At 37.2% G+C, this 25,957-nt stretch overlaps 1 long non-coding RNA gene across 2 annotated transcripts in view; it reads left to right on the top strand.

The window, feature by feature from the left end:
- The window catches only part of LOC134728592 (uncharacterized), a 50,288-nt gene extending 24,651 nt beyond the window's left edge, over positions 1-25,637 (top strand). The window contains exons 2-4 of one of the 2 annotated variants that reach the window (XR_010109182.1): positions 12,289-12,404; positions 24,286-24,528; positions 25,409-25,637. This is a non-coding gene — a long non-coding RNA (uncharacterized LOC134728592). The remainder of the gene's footprint in view (positions 1-12,288; positions 12,405-24,285; positions 24,529-25,408) is intronic. The other variant, XR_010109181.1, reaches the window with a different exon arrangement.
- Positions 25,638-25,957: the final 320 nt, after the last annotated feature.

Genomic DNA, 25,957 nt, shown 5'->3' with positions numbered 1-25,957 from the left:
TAAACAGTTTTCCAAGGCAATTGCACAATTTTGCATTCCCACCAACTGTGCATAAGGGTTATAATTTCTCTACATACTTGCTATTGTCTTTTTTATTCTGGTCATTTTAGTGGATGTGAAGTGGTATAGCTCATGATTTTGACTGGCATTTGCCTGATGACTAATGATAGCAAACATCTTTTTATATTCTTAATGTCTATTGTATATCTTCCTTAAAGAAATGTCAATTTAGACCCTTTGCCCATCCATAGATTGGGTTACTTGTCTTTTTGTTATTTCGTAGTAATTTTTTTATATTCTAGATGCAAATCTCTTATAAGATATATGATTTGCAAATATTTTATCTCACTTTGTGTTTTTTTTTACTTGATGGTGTCTTTTGAAGTGTAAAAAGTTTTAATTTTGATGATGTTCAGTCTGTTTTTTTTTTTCTGCTGCTTGTGCTTTTGATGTCAATCTAAGAAACTATTTCCCATTTAAGATTCTGAAGATCTACACCTGTGTTTTCTTCTAAGACATATACTTTTATCTTTTACATTTAGGTCTTTGATCCATTTTGAGGTAATTTTGGTATACGGTGTGAGGTAGGGATACTCCTTCATTCTTTTGCATGTGGATATTCAGTTGTCCTAGTACCATTTGCTAAGAAGATTTTTCTTCCTCCATTGAATCATCTGGCTACCCTCATCATAAATCAATTGACGATAAAAGTGAGAGCTCATTTCTGGACTCATAGTTCTATTCCATTTAAATAAAGATCTTTCCTATGCCACTGCCAAAATGTCTTGATCACTATTGCTTTGTAGTAAGTTTTGAAATAGGAAAAGAATGACTGTTCCAACTTTGTTCTTTTTCCAAGATTATTTTGACAATTTCAGGTCCTTTGAATTTCTTTATAAATTTTAGGGTCAGCTTATCAATTTCCAAAAATAAATCAGCTGAAATTTTGATAGGGATTGCATTGAATCTGCACATCATTTTGGATAACATTGCCTTCATGACAATAGTAAGTCTTTGGTCCATGATTATGGGATGAATATGGGATGTTTTTCCATTTATTTAGGTCTTCTTTAATTTCTTTCAACAATATTTTGTAGTTTTTAAAGTAAAAGTTTTGCACTTCTTTTGTTAAACTTATTCTTAAGTATTTTATTCTTGTTCATGTTATTGTAAATATTGTTGTTTAGAAATATATTTGATTTTTATATATCAATCCTATATTCTGCAACTGTGTTGAACTTGTTTATTAGTTCTAATAATAGTTTTTTTAGCGAATTCCTTAGGAGTTTATGTATAAAAGTTCATTTCTTCTTCAAATAGAGATCATTTTATTTCTTACTTTTCAATCTAGATACATTTTATTTTTTCTCTTACTTAATTTCGCTGGTTAGAACCTCCAGTAAAAGTTGAACGAAAGTGGTGAGAACAGACATCCTTGTTTTTTTCTTGATCTTAAGAGAAAATAAGTCAGCTTTTCATTATTATATATGAAGTTAACTTCATGGGTTTTTCTTTGGTTTCCTTCTATTCTCGGTTTGTTCAGTGTTTTTATCATAAAAAGGTGTTAGATTTTGTCAATTGTCTTTTTTTCATCAGTTGAGATGAAAGTATGGGTTTTCCCTTCATTCTGTTGATGTAGTGTATCACTTTAACTGATTTTCAGATGATAAGGCAACCTTGCATTCCTGAGATAGATCTCATTTGATCATAGTATATAATTCTTTTTGTTCATTGCTGGATTCTATTTGAAAGTGTTTTGTTGAACTTTTTGGTGTCTATATTCATAAAAAGTGAGAATGAATGAAATATGGTTTTCCTGTGGAGTATCTGTCTAGTTTTGAAATAAAGGCAATACTGGTCTCATAGAATGGGGTGGAAAGTGCTCCAACCTCTTTTATTTTTGCAAGAGTTTGTGAAAAAATAATATTAATTCTTCTTTAAGTGCTTGGTAGAATTAACCAGTGAAGCCATTTGGTCTTGGGCTTTTTTGGCAGAAGTTTTTTTTTTTGATTACTAAGCCAAACTCTTTACTTGTATAAGTATATTCAGATTTTCTATTTCTTCTCATGTCAGCTTCAGTTGCTCTTTTTTCTAGGAATTTGTCCATTTCATCTAAGTTATATAATTTTTGGCACACAGTTTTTCATAGTATTCCTTTGTAGTTGTGTTTATTTCTGTAAAGTCAGTAGTTATGTCTCCTATTTCACTTCTGATTTTGGAATTTTGAGTCATCTCTTTTTTTCTTAGTCAGTCTAGATTTAGTCCTTAATGTAAAAATGATTTATACTAGTCCTTAGTGTAAAAAAGAATTTACACTACTCCTTAGTGTAAAAAGGATTCTGTACCACGACTAAGTGTAAATTTTGTTGTCTGTTAATTTTGTTAATTTTTTTTGAGAACCAATGCTTGATTTAGTTGATTTTCTCTATTATTTTTGTACTCTCTGATTCATTAATTTTCACTGTAATCATTATTTCCTTTCTGCTGCTTACTTTGGGCTCAGTTTGCACTTCTTATTCCAGGTTCTTAAGGTGGAAGGATATTGATTTGAGATCTTTATTTTTATTTCATGTAATTCACATCTGTAAATCTACCTCTAAGCAGTATGTTAGCTGCATTCCAGAAATTTTCATGTGTTGTGTTTTCATTTTTACCTATCTCAAAGTATTTTTCTAATTTCCTTTGTGATTTTTTGACCCATTGGTATTTCATAGTATGTTGTTTAATTCTCACATATTTATGAATTTCCCAAATTTCTTTTTGTTATTAGTTTTCAATTTCATTCCATTGTAATTGGAGGTCCTGTAAATTTCAATTATTTTAAATTTATTGAGGCTTACTTAGTGATCTGCCCTGTTGTCTGTCCTGTAGAATGTTTCATTTGTGCTTGAGAATAATGTGATTCTTGTTAGGCACAGTGTTCTATACATATCTGTTAAGTCTAGTTTGTGTATATTGCTGTTCAAGTCTTCTATTTCCTTGTTGACCTTTTGCCAAGTTGTTCTATCCATTATATAGAGTATTGAAGTTTCTAATTGTTATTGTTGAATTGTCTATTTCCACTTTCAATTCTGTTAGGGTTTGCTTCATATATCACAGGGCTCTGTTGTTAGGGGCACATATGTTTATAATTGTTACAACTTCCTGATTGACTGACACTTTTATCATTATAAAATATCCCTATTTATCTTCAGGGGAAAAAAATTAAAGCTATTTTATATGGTATTAATATAGCCACTCCAGCTTTCTTATGGTTGTTATATGCATGATATATCTTTTCCATCCTTTCACTTTCAACCTATTTGTATCTTTGAATCAAACATATCTCCTAAAGCCAACATGTAATTGGATTATGTGCTTTATTCAGTATAACAATTCTGCTTTTTGATTGGATTGTTTAATCCATTCTAAGTTAATGTTGTTATTGATATTGTTGGACTTACATCTGACATTTCATTTTTGTTTACTATATGTCTCCTTTATTTTGTTCCTCTATTCCTCCTTGATTTCTCTTTTGTGTGGAGTTAATATTTTATAGTACAACATTTTAATTCCTTTAATGATTTTTCCTTTATATTAAAAAAATTTGTTGACACATAATAGATATACATATTTTCAGGATATATGTGATAAATTAATACATTTATATAATTTATAAAGATGAATTTAGCATAATTGGGATATTCACCACCTTGAATATTTGTTCTTTCATTATGCTAGAAACATTTGAATTATTCTCTTCTAGTTATTTTGAAATATGCAATAGATTATTAGAAACTACAGTCACCCTACCAACTGTCAAACATTAGATCTTCTTTCTTCTGTCAAATTGTATATTTAGACTCATTAATTAAACCCTTTTCTCCCGCCTCCACCTTCCTTGTCTTTGATGATCACCAATGTACTTTTTATCTTTATGAGACCCACTTTTTTAAACTCCCATGTATGAGTGAGAACATGTGACATTTGTCTTTCTGTACTTGGCTTATTTCACTTAACATAGTGACCTCCAGTTCCGTCCATGTTGCTGCAAATGACTGAATTTTTTTTTAATGGCTGAATATATTCCATTGCGTATATATACACCACATTTTCTTTATCCATTCATCCACCGATGGGCACTTAGGTCAATTCCATATTTTGGCTACTGTGAACAGTGCTACAATAAATGTGGGAGTTCATATGTCTCTGTGATATATTAATTTCATTTCTTTTGGATATATACCCAGTAGTGAAATTGCTGGATCATGTGATAGTTCCATTTTTAGTTTTTTGAGAAACCTTCATACAGTTTTCCATAGTGGCTGTACTAATTTACATTCCTGCCAACAGTGTAGAAGGGCTCTCCTTTCTCTACATTCTCGCCAGCATCTGTTATTCCCTGTCTTCTTTATAAAAGCCATTTTAGCTGGGGTGAAATGATCTCTCACTGTGATTTTTATTTGAATTTCTCTGACAGCGAAGTTGAGCATTTTCTTCATATACCTTTTGGTCATTTGTATGACTCCTTTTGAGAAATGTCTCTTCAGATATTTGGCCCATTTTAAAATTGGATTATTTGGAGTTTTTTGCTACGGAGTTGTTTGAGCTCCTTATATATTCCGGTTATTAATTTCTTGTCTGATGGGTAGTTTGCAAATATTTGCTTCCATTTTGTAGGTTGTCTTTACACTTTGTTGATTGTTTCCTTTCCTGTGCAGAGCTTTTTAGCTTGATGTAATCCCATTTGCCTATTTTTGCTTTGATTGTGCTTTTGAGATCTTACACACACAAAAATCTTTGCCCAGACCAATGTCCTGGAGCAGTTCCCCAGTGTTTTCTTCTAGTAGTTTCCTAGTTTCAGGTCTTAGGTTTAAGCCTTTAATCCATTTTGATTTGATTTTTGTATATGGTGAGAGAGGTCTAGTTTCATTCTTCTGCATGATTATCCAGTTTTCCAGAACCATTTATGGATGAGGCTGCCCCTTCCGCAGTGTATGTTCTTTGTGCCTTTGTTAAAAATAATAGACGTATATGTGGGTTCTCTATGCTGTTCCATTGGTCTATGTGTCTTTTCTAAATGCCAGTACCATGCTGATTTGGCGGTATATTTTGCTATATATACTACCATGCTGATTGTAATATGTTTCAAAAGCCATATGATGCCTCCAGCTTTGTTCTTTTTGCTCAAAATTTCTTCATCAAATAGATGTGGCTCCATGTACATTTTAGTATTTAAAAAATTTCTGTGAAGTATGTCAATGTTATTTTATAGGGATTGCATTGAATCTGTAGGTTGCTTTGAGTGCATTGTCATTTTAACAATATTAATACTTCCAGTCCCTGAGTATGGAATATCTTTCAATTTGTGTGTGTGTGTGTGTGTGTGTGTGTGTGTCCTCTCCAATTTCCTTCATCAGTGTTTTATAGATTTCCTTATATAGATCTTTCACTTCTTTGATTAAATTGATTCCTATGTATTTTATATTTTTGTAGCTACTGTAAGTAGAGTTGCTTTCTTAATTTCCTTTTCAGATTGTTCACTGTTAGCGTATATAAGTTCTACAAATTTTTGTATATTGATTTTATATCCTACCGCTTTACTGAATTTGTTTATCAATCCTAGAAGTTTTTTGGTGGAGTCTTTAGGTTTTTCTAAGTATAAGATCATGTCATCTGTGAACAAGGCTAACTTGACTTCTTACTTTCTAATTTGGTCTCTTTTCTATATTTATTTTAGCTAATTGCTCTGGGACTTCAAGTATTATGTTGGATAAAAGTGGTGAAAGTGGGACTCTGCCTTGTTCCAAATCTTAGAGGAAAGGCTTTCAATTTTTCCCTATTCAGTATGAGGTTAGTTGTGGGTTTGTCATATATGGCCTTTATTATTTTGAAATATGTGCCTTTAATACCCAGTTTGTTGAGAGTTTTTAACATAAAAATTCTTAACTTTTTAGCATAAAAATTTAACATAAAGGGATGCTGAATTTTATTGAATGCTTTTTCAGCATCATTGAAATGATCATATGGTTTTTATTCTTGGTTTTGTTAATGTGATGTAACATGCTTATTGATTTGAATATGTTAAACCATCTTTGCATACCTAGGATAAATCCCACTTGATCATGGTGAACAATCTTTTTAATGTGTTGTTAAATTTGGTTTGCTAGTATTTTGTTGAGAATTTTTGCATCTATATCCATCAGTGATATTGACCTGTTATGTTCTTTTATGTTGTATTGTCTTATTCTGGCCTCATAGAATTAGTTTGTAAGTATTCCCTCCTGTTTAATCTTTTGATGAGTTTGAGTAGAATTGGTGTTAGTTCTTTTTTTTTTAATTTAAAAATTTAATTTATTTTTAGACTCATAGGGCACATGTGCAGATTTGTTTCATGGGTATATTGCATGATGCTGAAATTTGGGCTTTTTTTTTTGATTTTTTGATTTTTTTATTTAAATTTTATTATTATTATAATTTAAGTTTTAGGGTACATGTGCACAATGTGCAGGTTTGTTACATATGTATACATGTGCCATGTTGGTGTGCTGCACCCATTAACTCGTCATTTAGCATTAGGTATATCTCCTAATGCCATCCCTCCCCTCTGCCCTCACGCCACAACAGTTCTCGGTGTGTGATGTTCCCTTTCCTGTGTCCATGTGTTCTCATTGTTCAATTCCCACCTATGAGTGAGAACATGCGGTGTTTGGTTTTTTGTCCTTGCAATAGTTTGCTGAGAATGATGGTTTCCAGCTTCATCCATGTCCCTACAAAGGACATGAACTCATCATTTTTTATGGCTGCATAGTATTTCATGGTGTATATGTGCCACATTTTCTTAATCCAGTCTATCATTGTTGGACATTTGGGTTGGTTCCAAGTCTTTGCTATTGTCAATAGTGCCACAATAAACATACGTGTTCATGTGTCTTTATAGCAGCATTATTTATAATCCTTTGGGTATATACACAGTAATGGGATGTCTGGGTCAAATGGCATTTCTAGTTCTAGATCCCTGAGGAATCGCCACACTGACTTCCACAATGGTTGAACTAGCTTACAGTCACACCAACAGTGTAAAAGTGTTCCTATTTCTCCACATCCTCTCCAGCACCTGTTGTTTCCTGACTTTTTAATGATCGCCATTCTAACTGGTGTGAGATGGTATCTCATTGTGGTTTTGATTTGCATTTCTCTGATGGCCAGTGATGATGAGCATTTTTTCATGTGTTTTTTGGCTGCATAAATGTCTTCTTTTGAGATGTGTCTGTTCATATCCTTCACCCACTTTTTGATGGGGTTGTTTGTTTTTTTCTTGTAAATTGGTTTGAGTTCATTGTAGATTCTGGATATTAGCCCTTTGTCAGATGAGTAGCTTGCAAAAATTTTCTCCCATTCTATAGGTTGCCTGTTCACTCTGATGGTAGTTTCTTTTGCTGTGCAGACACTCTTTAGTTTAATTAGATCCCATTTGTCAATTTTGGCTTTTGTTGCCATTGCTTTTGGTGTTTTAGACATGAAGTCCTTGCCCATGCCTATGTCCTGAATGGTAATGCCTAGGTTTTCTTCTAGGGTTTTTATGGCTTGAGGTCTAACGTTTAAGTATTTAATCCATCTTGAATTAATTTTTGTATAAGGTGTAAGGAAGGGATCCAGTTTCAGCTTTCTACATATGGCTAGCCAGTTTTCCCAGCCCCATTTATTAAATAGGGAATCCTTTCCCCATTTCTTGTTTTTGTCAGGTTTGTCATAGATCAGATAGTTGTAGATATGCGGCACTATTTCTGAGGGCTCTGTTCTGTTCCATTGGTCTATATCTCTATTTTGGTACCAGTACTATGCTGTTTTGTTTACTGTAGCCTTGTAATATGTTTGAAGTCAGGTAGCGTGATGCCTCCAGCTTTGTTCTTTTGGCTTAGGATTGACTTGGCAATGTGGGCTCTTTTTTTGGTTCCATATGAACTTTAAAGTAGTTTTTTCCAATTCTGTGAAGAAAGTCATTGGTACCTTGATGGGGATGGCATTGAATCTATAAATTACCTTGGGCAGTGTGGCCATTTTCACAATATTGATTCTTCCTACCCATGAGCATGGAATGCTCTTCCATTTGTTTGTGTCCTCTTTTATTTCATTGAGCAGTGGTTTCTAGTTCTCCTTGAAGAGGTCCTTCACATCCCTTGTTAAGTTGGATTCCTAGGTATTTTATTCTCTTTGAAGCAATTGTGAATGGGAGTTCACTCATGATTTGGCTCTCTGTTTGTCTGTTATTGGTGTATAAGAATGCTTGTGATTTTTGCACATTGATTTTGTATCCTGAGACTTTGCCGAAGTTGCTTATCAGCTTAAGGAGATTTTGGGCTGAGACAATGGGGTTTTCTAGATATACAATCATGTCATCTGCAAACAGGGACAATTTGACTTCCTCTTTTCCTAATTGAATACCCTTTATTTCCTTCTTCTGCCTGATTGCCCCGGCCAGAACTTCCAACACTATGTTGAACAGGAGTGATGAGAGAGGGCATCCCTGTCTTGTGCCAGTTTTCAAAGGGAATGCTTCCAGTTTTTGTCCATTCAGTATGATATTGGCTGTGGGTTTGTCATAGATAGCTCTTATTATTTTGAGGTACATCCCATCAATACCTAATTTATTGAGAGTTTTTAGCATGAAGTGTTGTTGAATTTTGTCAAAGGCCTTTTCTGCATCTATTGAGATAATCCTGTGGTTTTTGTCTTTGGTTCTGTTTATATGCTGGAGTATGTTTATTGATTTTCGTATGTTGAACCAGCCTTGCATCCCAGGGATGAAGCCCACTTGATCATGGTGGATAAGCTTTTTGATGTGCTGCTGGATTCAGTTTGCCAGTATTTTATTGAGGATTTTTGCATCAGTGTTCATCAAGGATATTGGTCTAAAATTCTCTTTTTTTGTTGTGTCTCTGCCAGGCTTTGGTATCAGGATGATGCTGGCCTCACAAAATGAGTTAGGGAGGATTCTGTCTTTTTCTATTGATTGGAATAGTTTCAGAAGCTGATCCCACAGGAATACAAACTGCCATTGGAGAATACTATAAGCACCTACGCAAATAAACTAGAAAATCTAGAAGAAATGGATAAATTCCTCAACCCATACACCCTCCCAAGACTAAACCAGGAAGAAGTTGAATCTCTGAATAGACCAATAACACGCTCTGAAATTGAGGCAATAATTAATAGCTTACCAACCAAAAAAAGTCCAGGACCAGATGGATTCACAGCCGAATTCTACCAGAGGTACAAGCAGGAGCTGGTACCATTCCTTCTGAAACTATTCCAATCAATAGAAAAAGAGGGTATTGGTTCTTCTTTAAATGTTTGGTAGAATTCAGCAGTAAAGCCATCAGGTCCTGGGCTTTTCTCTAATGCGAGACTTTTTATCACATCTTCAATTTTGTTTCTTATTCTCGGTTTGTTGAGGTTTTCTATTTCTTCATGGTTCAATCTTAGTAGATTGTATGTGTCCAGGAAATTATCCATTTCTTCTAGGTTTTCCAATTTGTTGGCATATAGTTGTTTATAGTAGCCTCTAATGATTCTTTGTAATTCTGTGGTCTCAGTTGTTATGAGTTCTTTTTTGTTTCTGATTTTATTTATTTAGACTTCTTTCTCTCTCTTTTAGTCTAGCTAAAATTTTGTTGATTTTGTTTATCTTTTCAAAAAATCAACTTTTCATTTCATTGATATCCTGTATTTTTTTAACTTAGATGTTTCTTTGTGAATTATCTGTCTGGATAATTGGCCCATTACTAAGAGTAGGGTGTTAAAATCCTCTACCATTATTGTATTGCAATCCTTCTCTTCCTTTAGATCTACTAATGTTTGCTTTATATACTTGGAAGCTACAGTTAATGGGGTGCATATATAATTATAATTGTTATATTATCTTACTTAATTGACCCCTTTATCATCATATGTGACCTTCTTAGTCCCTTTTTACAGTCTCTGATTTGTACTCTATTCAATCTAATATAACTGTAGATACTCCTGCTCTTTTTTGGTTAGCATGTGTAGCATTTTTGGTTAGTATAAAATATCTTTTCCCACTCCTTCACTTTCAGTCTATGTGTGTTTTCATATATGAGGTGAGTTTCTTGTAGGTAGCATATAGTTAGGTATTATTTCTTTATCCATTCAGCCACACTATGCCTTTTAATTGGAGAATTGAGTCTGTTGACATTCAATGTTATTATTGATTAAATGTGGACTTATTGTTGCCATTTTGTTGCTTGTTTTCTGGTTGTTTTGTAACTCCGCATCCTTTCTTCCTTTCCTACAGTCTTCCTTCGTGGTTAAGTGATATTCTTTGGCATTATGTTTTAATTCTTTTTTTATTTTTAGTGAATCTATTATAGGTTTTTGCATTATGGTTACCATGAGGCTTACAAAAAATCATAGCTATATAACAAATTATTTTGAAGAGATGACAACTGCTGTGCACAGTGGTTCATGCCTGTAATCTCAATACTTTGGAAGTCTGAGGTGGGAGGATTGCTTAAGTCCAGGAGTTTGAGACCAGTCTGGGCAACACAGTGAGACCCTGTCTCTACAAAAAATGCTTTTTAAAAAATTAGCCAGGCATGGTGATGTGTGCCTGTAATCCAGCTACTTGGGAGGTTGAAGTAGGAGGATCACTTGAGCCCTGGAATTTAAAGCTGCAGTGAGTCATGATCATACCACTGCACTGCAGCCTGGGGGCCAGAATAAGACCCTGTCGAGAGAGAGAGAGAGAGAGAGAGAGAGAGAGAGAGAGAGAGAGAGGGAGAGAGAGAGAGAGAGAACACAGAGAAGAATAGAAACAAATAAAACATTTTTTAAAACTCTACAAATTAACTCCATTCTCTCAACATTTTGACTTTATGTTGTCTCAATTTACATATAATGCCTATCTCTTAACAGGTTTCTATAGCTATTGTTGTTTTTGATAGATTTGTCTTTTAGGCTTTATACTAGAGTTAAGAGTGGATTGCACACCACAATTAGAGTATTAAGAGTATTCTGGGTTTGTCTGTATACTTAGTTTTACAAGTGAGTTTTATACATCGAAATGTTTTCATTCTGTTCGTTAGTGTTTTTCTTCTTTCAAATTGAAGAACTCTCATTAGCATTTCTTGGAAGATGGATCTGATGGTGGTGAATTCTGTTTTTGTTTGTCTGAGGACGACTTTATCTTTCCTTCATACTTGAAGGACAGCTTTGCTAGATATAGTATTATTAGCTGACAGTTATTTTTTTTCTTTCAGCACTTTGAAAATGTTATACCACTCCCTCCTGGCCTAGATGGTTCCTATTGAGAAATCTGTTGCGAGACAAATTGGGTTTTCTTTGTATGTTATTTGCTTCTTTTCTCTTGTTACTTTTTGGATCCTCTCTTTGTCCTTGACCTTTGAGGGTTTGATTATGCATTGGAATAGTTTTATTTGGGTCTTGCTCTGTCACCCAGGTTGCAGTGCAGTGGCATGATCATGGCTCACTCTATCCTTGACTTTGCAGGCTTAAGCAATCCTTCTACCTTAGCCTTCTGAGCAGCTGGAATCACAGGTATGTGTCACCACATTCAGCTAATTTTTAAAATTTTTTTGTAGAGACAAGTCTCACTATGTTGCCCAGGCTGGTCTCAAATTCCTGGGTTCAAGTGATCTTCCCACTTTGGTCTCCCAAAGTGCTGAGATTATAGGGGTGAACCACTGTACCTGGCCTATTTTGAATTTTTGATCAGAGAGTTCACATATTGCCATCTCATTAGGGTCAGTTTCTGATTTCTTGCTTTGTAAATCTAGAGAAATCCTGGGTCCCTGTTTGCTGTTGTTTCTTGTTGATGTATGCCTATATCTTTGCATTGAAGGCTTAGTTATTTGTCCCAGTCTAATCAGGCTCGTTTTGTTGTTTATTGGATATGTTTCCTCAGAGATTCTTTGTAGTTTACCCATTGATTTTCTTTCTTTTTTTTTCTGCTAGGTTTCTGCCTCCTTCTTTGTACTAGATGGTGCCTTAAGCCCAGGTTTGCCTCAGTTCTAATAAACAATTAGTGTCACTGGTCTCAAATAGGGGAGGTCTCAAAGGGGATGACTCAGTAGTGTGGGACTGCTGGCTATAGGCTCATGCCCTGGGGACCTGTGGGATGAACCTCCTACAGCATGGTGCTGGCGAACAGCCACTGTGATTTGGTGTCTCCTTTGATCAAGTTACAGGGTTAAGTTTCCAAGGCTGGGGCTAATAGTCTAGCCTCCCTCTTTTGTCTCTGGCTATCCTCAGTGATCTTTCTTCTTTCAGGCACTCCTGATACTTGCCATGGTTGAAACAGAAATGGGTCTCCTGCCAGTGAACCCAAGAGGATGAGGAAGTTGGTTTACCACCTTGATCTTATTTTTTCCAGTATTTTTCCAACTGTGAGTTGGGGAAAATTTTCTATGTGCTAGGTGCTGGATGGATTGTGGGGAGGGGCATTGTGGATATGAAAATCCAATTTTCTTACTATCTGCTCAGAGTTTGTTCACTTCTCTGTGGCCCAGGGAACCACATATATTCTCCTGATATTTGAGTTCTGGGATATTGCTGGTGATAATGTCCATGCTGTCTATTTGTTTTTAGTTTTCTGTGGGAGGAGGTGAAGCCAGCTTACTTCTACACCATGATTTTGGAAACAGAAGTACTCCAAATCTCTATATTTTCTGAGTTATTTCTTTGGTTGTTGGTCTAGGGCTTCCATAGAGTCTAAATTTATCAGAATCTACTTAGAGTTCTTCTAATTTAATTTCAGTGAACTATAGAAATGTTACTTCTAGAAAACTCTATGTCCTCTTTTCCTTTTTGTGCTACTATTGTTATACATATTACATCAGAATATGTCATAAACCTACCAATACACTGTTATAATTGTTACTTTATATATGGACACTTCTGTATAGAGAGCAAGTAAATATTTTTTTAGCTTATTATATTTGCCTTCTTATTTATCATTTCTTGTTCTCTTTATTGGTTCCTGTGGTTTTGAGTTACCATCTGGGATCATTTCCTTACTCCAGTACCTACCCACTCCTTTGTGCTGTTATTGTCAAACATGTCACATGTATAGGCCTAACAATACCTATATGTTAGTGTCATACATATGTATACATGTATATACATATGTATACATATATACATTCTGTTTCATACAATTGCTTTTAAAATCAGGTAAGAGAAGAAAGAAGAAAATATGCATTTGTTTATTTATTAATAATTGCATAACTACCTTTAACAGGGCTCTTTTTTTAATGTGGGTTCAAATTTTCATCTGGGTTTACTTGCTTTGAGCCTGACTGATTTCCTTTAATATTTCTTATAAGGTGAACCTGACAGCAGTAAATTATCTCAAGTTTTGTTTATCTGGGAATGGTTGTATTTTACCTTCATTTTTGAAAGATACATTTACTGAATATAAGACTCATGGTTAATATTTTTCTTTGAGCACTTTAAGTGTGTCATACTACTAAGCAGTCAGCTGTTCATCTTATTGGGGTTCCCTTGCATGTAATTTTTTCTTGTTGCTGTCAAGATTTTATCTTTGGTTTTGGCTTTCAGCATTTTTATTATGTGTTTGGGTGTGGCTGTCTTTGTATTCATCCTAATCAGACTTTGCTGAGCTTCATGGATATGCAGATTAATGTTTTTCAGCAATTGGAAGTTTTCAGCTACAATTTTTTTTTTTTTTTGAGACAGTCTCGCTCTGTCATCCAGGCTGGCTTGCAGTGGTGTGATCTCATCTCACTGCAACCTCCGCCTCCTGGGGTCAAGCGAGTCTCCTGCCTCAGCCTCCTGAGTAGCTGGGATTACAGGGGCCCACCATCATGCCTGGCTAATTTTTGTTTTTGTTTTTGTTTTTTTAGTAGAGATGAGGTTTCACCATGTTGGCCAGGCTGGTCTCGAACTCCTGACCTCAGGTGATCTGTCTGCCTTGGCCTCCCAAAGTGCTGGGATTACAGACATGAGCCACTGTGCCTGGCCTCAGCCATTATTTCATCTAATATTATTTCTGTTCATTTCTTCTCTCCTCCCAGTATTTCTGTTACATGTGTGTTTGTGTGTCTAAAGGTGTCCCACATTACTCTGAGGCTCTGCTCATTTTTTTCAGTCTATTTTTACTCTGTTCTTCAGATTGCATGGTCTCTATTGATCTATTTTTAAGTTCACTGTGTATTTCTTTTGCTAAACTGTTGAGCCCCTCTAATGAATTTTTCATTTTATTTATTACACTTTTAAACCACAGAACTTTTGTTTTTTTATAGTTCCTATCTCTATTAATATTCTCCATTTGATGAAACATGATCTTCCTATCTTTTATAATTTCTTTAAGCATGGCTTCCTTTAGTTTTCCAAACATATTCATAACGCATACTTTGAAGACTTTGTCTATTAAGTATAACATCTGGAGTTTCTCACAGGCAGTTTCTGTTGCCTACATTTTTCCTGTGTACGGGTCCATGTTCCTGTTTTTTTGCATGTCTTATAATATTTTGTTGGAAATGAGAACATTTCTGGTAATATAGCAACTTTGGAGACTGATTGCCCTTCTCCCTCTCTGAAGCTTAATTTTGTTTGCTTGTGTGTTTTATGACTTGGCTAGACTGTCTTAGTGAAGTCCATTTCACACAGAATGAAGTCTTTGGTGTTGCTCATCAAAAGGCACAGCCTGGGGCATGCACACAGTTACCTTGGGATGAGGGTGGTTTTAGCATACTGTCTTTGTCTCTTTTCTGATCTCTCTGTTAAGCTGTCTGTTTCATTTGGTATTACTCTCCATCCTTTAGACTCCACAAATTACCAACTGATTGCTTTATGTCTTTTTTGACAATGCCCTGAAACATTAATTTCTGAGCAGCCCAATCCAATTAAATTTGGAGAGGGCTAGATTGTGAGCTCAGTCTTTAAGGTTTATTCTGTACCCAGTGGAAGTCTTCTTAGCTATCTCTTTCCCATATTCTCCCTGGTGACCTAGATGGCCTATGGTTTAGCTTGTTCCTCCTAATTAAGAGCAACTATTGATTTTGAGAGCATCCTTAGGCTTAAACTTCTCCAGTCTCTTTCAAATAATGTCAGGTCCTTTGTGGAGAGCTTTTTCTATGTGCCGCCTCTCCCCTGGCACAGTCTCTGAGCCCCGAATGGGCCATGGCCTCTGTCTTCATTGCTTGCCTGTTTTGGTGTAAACACTCTGCCTTCAGCTGAGGCAACGGTGGTTAGGGTGCCAGTATCCTTGGCCTGATGTGCTAGGGTATAGCTTCTGTCCTATCGGTAGAGGAAGGAAGCTCCGTATCTCTCAGTCACATTCACCAGGAACTCTTAAACTTGGAATGGAATTGAAAGGAATTAGAAATGCTAGTGGTCTGCCCTTCTCAGTAAGGCATGGAATGACTTGGTTGGGAGGAAGAGGGAGAGGGAGCACCATATTTTGATCACACTCACTCAGAGTGGAGCTTCTGTGAAGCTGAATAGAGAGGAAGCTGGGGTGGGGGGACACGGGGAGGGAATGGGCCATGGCTCAATGCCACAGATTCTTGCTATTCTTACTGAGTTTTAATATGTTTTCTTGAATAAATATTTCTTTATTTGCTGTATGCTGCAGGACAATTTCCAGAGACTTTTAATGACTTCTTAAAGAAATGTTTTTTTAAAAAATAGCTGTTGACAGTCTTCCTTTTTTTTTGTGATGGGGTTTTGCAATGTTGCCAGGCTGGAGTAAAGTAGCTATTCACAGGTGCAATCATAGTGCACTACAGGCCTGAATTCCTGGGCTCAAATGATCCTCCTGCCTCAGCCTCCCAAGTAGCTGGGAATTCAGGCATGTGCCACCATACCTGGTCTAGTTTTGCTTTTTTCACTGGAAGTGAGTCTGCAAAGATTCATATTCTAACATCCCTCTATAGCTTCTCAGTAAACTGACAAATTGTTTTTGTAAGTGTTTGTACCCTGTTACATTCCCACCAGTTCTGGTTTCTCCTCATTCTTACCAACAATTCATATCGTCAGCCTCTTTCATTTTAGCCATTCTAATAGATACATAATCTGACAAGGAATTAATAACCAGAATTAAACAACTCGAACAACTCAAGAGGAAAACATAGAATAATCTGATTAAAAATGGGCAAAAGATCTGAAGAGACATTTCTCAAAAGAAGACACAAATGGAAAACAGGTATATGAAAAGGTGCTCAACATTGTTGATCATCAGAGAAATGCAAATCAAATGCAATGAGGTATCATCTCACCCCAGTTAAAATGGCTTTTATCCAAAAAAATGTACAATAGCAAATGCTGGCAAGAATGTGGAGAAAAGGGAACCCCCATATGCTGTTGGTGGGAATGTAAATTAACACAACCACTATGGAGAACAGTTTGAAGATTCCTCAAAAAACTAAAAAAAGAGCTACCATATGATCCAGCAATCCCACTGCTAAGTATAGACCCAAAAGAAAGGAAATCAGTATATCAAAGAGATATCTGTACTCCCATGTTTATTGTAGCAATATTCGCAATAGCCAAGATTTGAAAGCAACCTATGTGTCCATCAACAGATGAATGGATAAAGAAAATGTGGTACATATACCCAATGGAGTCTATTCAGCTGATAGATGTATAGTAGTATCTCATTGTGTGTGTGTTTCTTTGTTTTTTTGTTTTGTTTTGTTTGTTTGTTTGTTTGTTTTTTGAGATGGAATCTCACTCTGTCACCGGGCTGGAGGGCAGTGGTGCAATCTCAGCTCACTGCAACCTCTGCCTCCCGGGTTCAAGTGATTCTCCTGCCTCAGCCTCCTGAGTAGCTGGGAATACAGGCACATACCACCACACCCAGCTAATTTTTGTATTTTTAGTAGAGAGGGGGTTTCACCATGTTGGCCAGGATGGTCTCGATTTCTTGACCTCATGATCTGCCCGCCTTGGGCTCCCAAAGTGCTGGGATTACAGGCATGAGCCGCCTTGCCTGACCTTCATTGTGTTTTTGATTTGCATCTCCTGATGAGTTCGATGTTGGGCACCTTTTCATGTGCCTATTTGCTATCCACATATATTCATTGGTGAACTGCCTGTTCAAAGCTCTTGCCTATTTTTAAATTAGAACTTTTCTTATTTATTTAGTTTTGAGAGATCCTTTGCAAAGTTTTTTTTCCCCAATCTGTAGCTTGTCTTTTCATTCTATTAACAGTGTCTATTGCAAAGCAAAAGTTTTTAATTTTGATGAAGCTGAAGTTATCAATGTCTTATTTTATGTATGGTGCTGTTGCTGTTGTAGCTAGTAAATCTTTGCCTAGCCCAAGGTCACAAAGTTTTCTGCCATGTTTTCTTCTAGACATTTTATAGTTTGGAGGTTTACATTTCAGTATGTTTTATATGAGGACTAAATTTGGGGTATAAATTTTGGGTTGAATTTCAGTATTTTGCCTACTTGATCCAATTTTTCCGGCGCCATTTGTTGAAAGATTGTCCTTTCTCCACTGAATTGCCTTTATCTGTAGTCAAAATTCAGCTAAATATATTTGTGAGAATTTGTTTCTGGACATTTTCTGTTCCACTGATGTATTTTCTCTCTTGCCAGTGACAGAGTTTTTGATTACTGTGACTTTATGATAAGTTTTGCAATCAGATAGTGTTTGTCCCCCAATTTTGTTTTTCTTTTTCAGAAAAAAGTTTGATTTGGTGTCTTTCTTATATTTTCCATGTCTTAACCTTTTGAACATACAGAATACAATTACAATAACTGTTTTAATATTCTTCTTTGCTAATTCTAGCATTTGTGTCACTTCTAGGTCAGTTTTGATTGATCAACTTTTCTCCTCATTATGGGTTGTATATTCCTGTTTCTTTTCATGCCTGGTAATTTTTTATTGGATGGTAGTCATTGTGAATTTTACCGTGTTGGGTGCTGAGTGATTTTTTATTCCTGCAAAGATTAAGCTTTGTTCTGAAACACAGTAAAGTTACTTGGAAACAGTGTGATGATTTAAGAAAGCTTTTAAGCTTTCTTAGGTGGAGACAGGGCAGTGTTCAGTCTAGAGCAAATTATTCCCTACTAATGAGGCAAGACTTTCCTGCATAGTCTACGTAATGCCCTGTTAATCATGACGTTTTCCAATCTGTCTGGTGGGTACAGGCACTATTCTTGGTCCTGTGTGAGTACTGGGTATTGTTACTGCTAATCCTTTCAGGTGATTCTTTTTCCATCCTTGAGTAGTTTCTTCACATGCATGTGCTGATCCAGACTCTGTTGAATACTTCGGAAAGACTCTCCACAGTTCTTTGGAGTTCTCTATCTGTGCACCTCTCTACTCTCTAGTACTGTGTCTTACAAACTCTAGCCACCTAGTCTCTCCAGACTCTTAGCTCTGTCTCTCAAGTCAGTGAGACCTTGAGACTCCATGCAGTTCCCTCTCTCTATACCATGGCCTGGAAACTCTCAAAGGCAGTGATCTGGAGTAACTGTAGAGTTTGTCTCCTTTATTTCCTGGCTCTTATAGATCACTGTCCTTCAATGCCTGATGTCCAGTGTCTTGAAAAACCATTGTTTCATACATCCTGTTTATTCTTTAGGTTGTTTCAGGGAGAAAGGTAGATCCGTACTATCATTCCATCTTGCCCAGAAGATGAAGGCTTTTTATAATTTAATTTCATAAGTTTATTTGTATAAAGAATGACTGCCTTGGGGAGGTATGTGGGTGTGGACTGGAAGGCTAGAGTTTGAGGGAGCAGGACCAGACCTAGAGACAAGTGTGGAGGCTTTCATGGTCACTGCTCCAGCCCTGTGGCCCAGGGTGGTTGGAGACCTGGCAGGAAGGGCTCTGCATAGGGCTCTGGCTGCCTCCTCTCTGGGGTAGGGCACCTGTGACTCCTCTCAGACCCCTTTGGTGTCCAGACAAGGCTCTGCCCTAGGCATATCCTGTCCCATGTGTCTGTGCCCATTTCCTACCTGCTCACCTGCAGGTGGGCAGGAGCACCTGAGGTCTGGTACATGATATAGCCATAGTTGGGTATTACCAGTACACCTCAGCAGTCACCGGAGGCTGCCAGCATGATCTTGGTGGCTGTCAGTGACTCATAATGCCTATTCATACTAGCAGTTCTGGATGCAGGGCCCTTGGCTGTAACCTTGAGATGGCCCAGGGGAGCCCTTGCTTCCCAGATTGCCTGGGACTGTGTTCTGGCTTCCCAAGGAAAAAGTCAGTGCATTCTTTGACCTCAGACATCCATTCTAGGAGTTTGTCCCCAGCTAGCTAGACTTGTCAACAATCACAAGAAAACCTACAATGAGTTTCACTATGGTGGCATGAGAACAAAAGATTGAAAACGATCTGTGTCCTCCAATAGCAGCAGTAAATAATTTATGCTCCTTTTACCCAACGGAACACCATGCTGCTGTTGAAGAGGCAGAGGCAGATCCAAACATCCTGATAGGGACCAGTGACCAGGATGTATTGTGAGGTGGAAAAGACTAGGTGCAGACAGAGTTCAACACATGCTGCATTGCATCAAGCCATGCAAATCCCTATTTTTCACTTTCATGTAAATGGAGTCATACATTATGGAATCCGCTGTATCTGGCTTCTTTCCCTCAACACAATTTTTCTGAGATTCATCCCTGTTGCTGCATGTGTCAGCAGTTGGCTGGCTCCTCTTTGTTGCTGGGTGCACTGTGTGGGTGCACTCCACTTTATCTAGTCTCCTGCTGATGGGAATATAAGTCGTTTCCAACACAGGAGAATTCTTAACAAAGTTTCTATGAACATTTTATACAAGTCTTTGGATGGATAGGTGATTTCATTTCTTCTGGGCCAATGCTTGGAAGCCGATTGCTGAATCATGTGGTAAATATACTTTTAACTTTATGAGAAACTGCCAAACCTTTCCCAGCATGATTTTACTGTTTTACATTCCTATCAGCAATATATGAGGTATGCAGTTGCTCTACACCCTTGCCTACACTTTGTATTGTCTGTTTAGTTTTAGCTATTCTGGTGGGTGTGTAGTAGTGGTATCTCATGTTGTTTTTAAAGTGAGGCGCACTTTCACATTTTTGCTGACCATCAGTATATTTTCTTTTTTAAAGCCTTTTACCCATTTTTATTGGGTTATTTTTATTGAGTTGTAATGGTTCATTATATTGGATATATTCACAGTTGAGATAGAGAAAGAGATCAATTTTATAGATCTTTTCAAATAACCAACTTTCCATTTCATTGATTTGCTCTATTTTTGTTCACTTTTTATTTTATTATTTTAGAGTCAGGGGGTACATGTGCATGTTTATTACATGGGTATATTACATACTGGTGGGGATTGGGCTTCTACTGCACCAATTATCCAAACAGTGAACCTTGAATGTGATAGGTAATTTTTCAACCCTTGTTCCCCCTCTCATCCTCCCCACTTTTGGAACCCTCAGTGTCTATTATTTCCATCTTTATGTCCATGTGTACCCATTGTTTAGCTCCCAGTTCAAAGTGATACCATGTGGTATTTGATTTTCTGTTTTTGAGTTAGTTCACTTAGGATAATGGCCTCCAGCTCCATCCATGTTGCTACAAAAGGCATGAGTCCATTCTTCTTTATAGCTGCATAGTATTCTGTGATGTGTGTGTGTGTGTGTGTGTAACACTTTCTTTACCCAGTCAACCATTAGTGAACACTTAAAAGTTGGTTCTATGACTTTGCTATTGTGAATAGCGCTGCAATCAATGAACATATAAGTGCAAGTGTCTTTTTTTAACATAATGATTTGCTTTGGGTAGTTACCCAGTAGTGGGATTGCTGGGTCAAATGGCAGTTCTATTTTTAGTTCTTCGAGAAATCTCCATACTGTTTTCCTTACAGGCTGAACTAATTTACATTTCTACCAGTGGTGTATAAACTTTCCTTTTTCTCTGCATTTACACCAGCATCTGTTTGTGGTTTTTTGTGTTTTTTTTTGACTTTTTAATTAATAGCCATTCTGACTGGTGTAAGATGATATTTCGTTGCGATTTTAATTTGCATTTCTCTGGTAATTAGTGATGAGTATTTTTTCATGTGTTAGTTGGCCACTTGTATTTCTTCTTTTGAGAAATGTCTATTCATGTCCTTTGCCTAGTTTTTAATGAGGTTTTTTTTTCTTGTTGAGTTGTTTAAGTCCCTGTAGATTCTGTATATTAGTACTTTGTTGGAGGCATAATCTGCAAATATTTTCTTCCATTTTATAGGTCATCTGTTTACTCTTTATTTTATTTTATTTATTTATTTATTTTTTGCTTTGCAGTATTTCATTGATTTCTGTTCTTATCTTTATTTCCTTCTTTCTATTTTGAATTTGATCTCTTCTTTTTCTGGATTCTTAAGTTGGTTACTTAGATAATTGATTTTAGGCCTTTCTTCTTTGCTAATATAAGCATGTAAAGTTATAAATTTCCCTTTAAGCACAACTTTACCTGCATTCCACAAATTTTGATATGTTCTGTTTTAATTTCATTAGTTCAGAACATTTTCTAATTTCCCTTGTGATTTCCTCTTTGATCTGTAGGCTATAGAAATGTGCCACATTTAAATATTTGAGGGTTTCCTTAGTATCTTATTGTTATAGATTTCTAATTTAACTCTGTTAAGGCTAGAAAACATATCCTATATGCTTTAAATTATTTTACTTTATTAAGACTTGTTTTGGTGAATGTTCCAAGTACACTTGGAAAAAATGCATATTTCCAATATAGTTTTCTGTAAATGTCAATTTGGTTAACTGGTTCTTTTTTTTTTTTTTTTTTTTTTTTTGAGACGGAGTCTCGCTCTGTCGCCCAGGCTGGAGTGCAGTGGCGCGATCTCGGCTCACTGCAAGCTCCGCCTCCCGGGTTCACGCCATTCTCCTGCCTCAGCCTCCCGAGTAACTGGTTCTTAATGTTGTTCAATTGTTCTATATCTTTACATAATTATTTCTTAATCAGTTACTTAGAAAGGAAGGTTAACTCTCCAACTATGTTTGTTAATTCTATTTGTCATTAGTTTTGTCATTTAGTTCTGTCAAGATGCTTCTCTGCATTTTGAGTGTCTGTTATTAGTTGTGTTTGTGTTTAGCGTCAATATGTCTTTTTATAGAATTAACTCTTAGCATTATAAATTGATTCTCTTTCTCTGGTTTTCATGTCTTTTACATTTTCCCATAGTTCCATTCCTGACATTCCTCATTTCTTCATACAAGTCTGTTTCCACCTGATGTCATTCCTTTTCAATTCAAAGAAACTTCTTTTAACGTTTCTAGTAGGTCAAATCTACTGGTTATGAATTCTCTCAGCTTTTGTTCATAAGAAAATATCTTTATTTTTCCTTTATTTTTAAGGGGTGTTTTTGCAGTCTGTAGAATTCTAAATTGACAAGTTTTTTTTTCTTTTAGAATTTCAGAGATATCATTCTATTGACTTGCCTTGTTTCTGATACTCAGCAGTGTTTTGGTGTTTTTTTGTTTTTGTTTTTGTTTTTTAAGTCTTTGGCTACCCCATATTATAATTGTGTTTTTTGCCTGGCTGAAATGTTTCTCTTTAACTTTGCTTTTTAGCCATCTGAATATGATGAGTCCTGGTATGGTTTTCTTTCTATTTATTCTGCTGGAATTTAATTGAGCTTCTTGCATCTGTGGGGTTTATAGTTTTCATCCAATTTCAAACATTTTCTCCAATATTTCTTCAAATATTTTTTCCTGTCCCAATCTCTTGCTGCTTCTTTTGGGACCTCAGCTGCATGCATGTTAGACTGATTGACATTGTCCCACATATCTCTGAGGCTCTAGATTGTTTTTTTCTGGTCTTTTCCCCCTGTATGCTTCATTTTGAATAGCTTCTATTGCCTTGTCTTCAAGTTCAAGCCTGGTCCTTTCTTCTGACGTGTCCAAATTTCACTTTGCAAATATGTTATTTATCAGTTCTTGAATTTCCACTTGATCCATTTCTGTAGTTTCAGTTTCTCTACTGAGATTTCTCATTTGTTCACTCATTGTGTCCATTCCCCTCTTTAAATTCTTGAGCATAGTATAACTGATTACTTAAAGTTTTTTTCTGTCAATCCAACAAACGATTTATTTCTATCTCTTTATGTTGACTTTTTTTCCTCCTGGTTTTGGGTTCCCCTTTCCCTGTTTTTTGGTTTTGTTTTTGCATATCTGGTAATTTTTTGTTGCATTTTAAACATTGTGGATGCTATGATATTGAGAGCCTGGGTGTTGTTTAAAGAGTGTTGACTAGTTTTCTGACAGGCACTTAGTTTACTGGAAAATGATTGGTACTTGTTAGGCTTTTTATGGTGGGCCTAGAATAGCCCTTCACACTGGCTGGGCAGAATTCCAATGTCTCCAAGAATTGTCCAGCCTCTAGAAACTCCATTTACCTCTCAACCATCTAGCAGTGGTTCTCTGCTAAATCTCGCAGAATCTCACCTTAATGCATTTGCAGCTTAGCATTCTGCTAGAGACTCAGTTCTTCTGTACAGAATTCTACTACTTCTCTGCATAGCTTCCTCCTTCCCCGTACTCTGCCCTTCAAACTCCATCTGCCTCAGAAGTCCCAACCTCCAGTCTTTCCTCTGACCATGGAGCTCGCTTTGTAGGTTTATATCCCTGTGCCACAGTTTGAAAAATGCTCCCAGGCAAAAAGCCAGAGCAAATGCAGGGCTCGCCTGTGTGTTTCCTTCTCCCGAGAATCACAGCTCTGCTTTCTCTGCTGCCCAATGCTTGAAGGTAGTTGCTTCATATATATTTGGTCTAGTTTTACAGCTGCTTATGCTGCTTACGGGTAGGGTAAATCTGATACTCTGTACTCCATCGTGACCATAGCTGGAGGTACAAACTCCCTCTTTATTGTTCAAATTTTATATTTAAATTTTTCACCTTGTGTATATATTATTTTTATATTAACTTCTTCAAATGTTGGTGTAAACATCCCCAGTGCAGGCAGTGCCTGACTTGCCTGTTCAGCTTATGCACTACCGCCTCACAGCCTGCCAACCACTCTCCCTTTCCCTCTCCCTCTCACCAGGGGTCTGAGAGTTTGAAATGAACTAACCCTTGGTGTGCATACTGGCTCAGCCACTTACTAGTTCTGTGACTTTGGGTAAGCTGACTTAATCTCTCTGATCTCCAGTTTCTTACAGGCAAAATAAAGAGGATAATCCTTCCCTCATAAGACAGCTTTGAGAATTGAATGAAATTGCTCCTCTAGAGTGCCTTCTACAAGTCCATACTATCATGTAAGTGCTCAAAAATGTTTTTTTATTTTTGTCCTCCCCACTCAGTGCTACAGTAACGGAACCTTTGGTCCAGAGCCTGGGATGTTGCCTTTTGCCCACTGGAATTCCCATCTTGGAAGAGTAAGCGCAGGGGATTGTCCAGACAGCCAGGAGGCCAGCGAAGCCAAGTCCTTCAGTACAGCCTGGGAGCCTCCAGGAAGCTGTTAGGAGTTGCCATGATGGGTGCATTTGGACTCACAGAATCTGCCTTCCAATCTCAGTGCTGCTTCTACTCCTTTGCTACCTTAGGTATCTCATTCCTGTTAAAACTGTCTTCTTATCACAGAATGGGGAAATGTGTTCCTTGAGGATAAAAATGAGAGGTCATTTATTAACATGCTTGGGAAGGATGATTTTATGTTGTTTTGTCCTTTCTGGTCTCTGCCTGTTAGCCCCCATCATGACCTTTGTAAAATGTAAGCCTGCCCATTCCCTGGCCATGCCCCCACCCAGCTCCCCACTACTGACAGGACAAGGTCCAAGCTCCTCACCCAGAGCACAACATTCTCCATAAGTTGGTCTCACTCCATCTCCAGTGCCTTCTCCCTCCACTGATCTCATGTGCCTCTGCCCCCACCCTTCCAAAGCTAAACATTTTGTGTGAACACTTCTGGTTCTTTCCTGCCTTCTCAGGCTTGCACAATATGTTTTACCACACAGAAAAAATTCCCTCCAATGTCCATCTGACAAGCTCCTATTCATCCTTCAAAACCCTGTTCTGATATACCATGCTCCATTCTGCCCTCTGATAAGCCAGGCAAAGTGAGTCATTCCTCTTCTTTGCCACCCTTGGCCCTTCCTTCTCATGGTCATCACAGCAATCCTGCTGAAAGGGAACTGTGAGGTTATTTATCAATCTTTCCCTCTACTGTGAGCCCATTGAGAAAAGGGCCCAATATCTTTTCCATTTTCAAATGTTCAGCTGGGAACCCTGACCCGGAAGGGTAGGAGAGCTGATCAGTGCATAATGGATAGTGGGTAGGTAGATGGGTAAGTGGATGATGGGTGGATGGATAGATGAGTGGGTGGATGGATAGGTGGATGATGGATGGGTGGGTGGATATGTCAATGTGGGAGTTAATTAATGTTTATTCTATTTGCCTATCTGTCTTCCTCCTTAGAATCTTAGGTCTTTGAAGACAGGTCCATACCTTGTGTGTTTGTATTTGGACAACCACAGACATTGCCAAGAAATGTATCTGTTCTACTTGCACACCTTCACCACCTGGATGCTGCTTGAGGACACAGATCTGGTCCATCAGATTTCTCTCTGTACTCCTCTCTATATTTCACCATGTTTGATATAGACCCATCAATGGCTCCCTAGAATAAAATCTCAACTCTTCACTGTGCCCACAGCCCCAGTGACCTTGCCACTTCCATCAGAGCCCTCACACCAGTGCCCAGACATACAGACTGACCTCCTGACCATCCCCCAGATGTGCTAAGGCCGGTTCTGCTTCTGGACTTCTGAACAGACATGTTTGGTAAACCCAAACATTTCAGATGGTGAATAGCTCTGAAAGCAAAGTAAGACAGGGTAGGGCAGGAAGAACTTCCAGCAAAGTCACTGCAAGCTGGCCCCTTTCTCCCTCTAGAGCAGGAAACCCTTCCTGCAGGACTCAGCTCAGGACCCAGTGATAGAGGTGCCCAAGGTCAGGGGAGGAGTGTGAAATGA

The sequence above is a fragment of the Pan paniscus genome, chromosome 11, assembly GCF_029289425.2.
Source record: "Pan paniscus chromosome 11, NHGRI_mPanPan1-v2.0_pri, whole genome shotgun sequence".
Lineage (NCBI taxonomy): Eukaryota > Metazoa > Chordata > Mammalia > Primates > Hominidae > Pan > Pan paniscus.
This window is presented reverse-complemented; position numbering and strand designations above follow the sequence as displayed.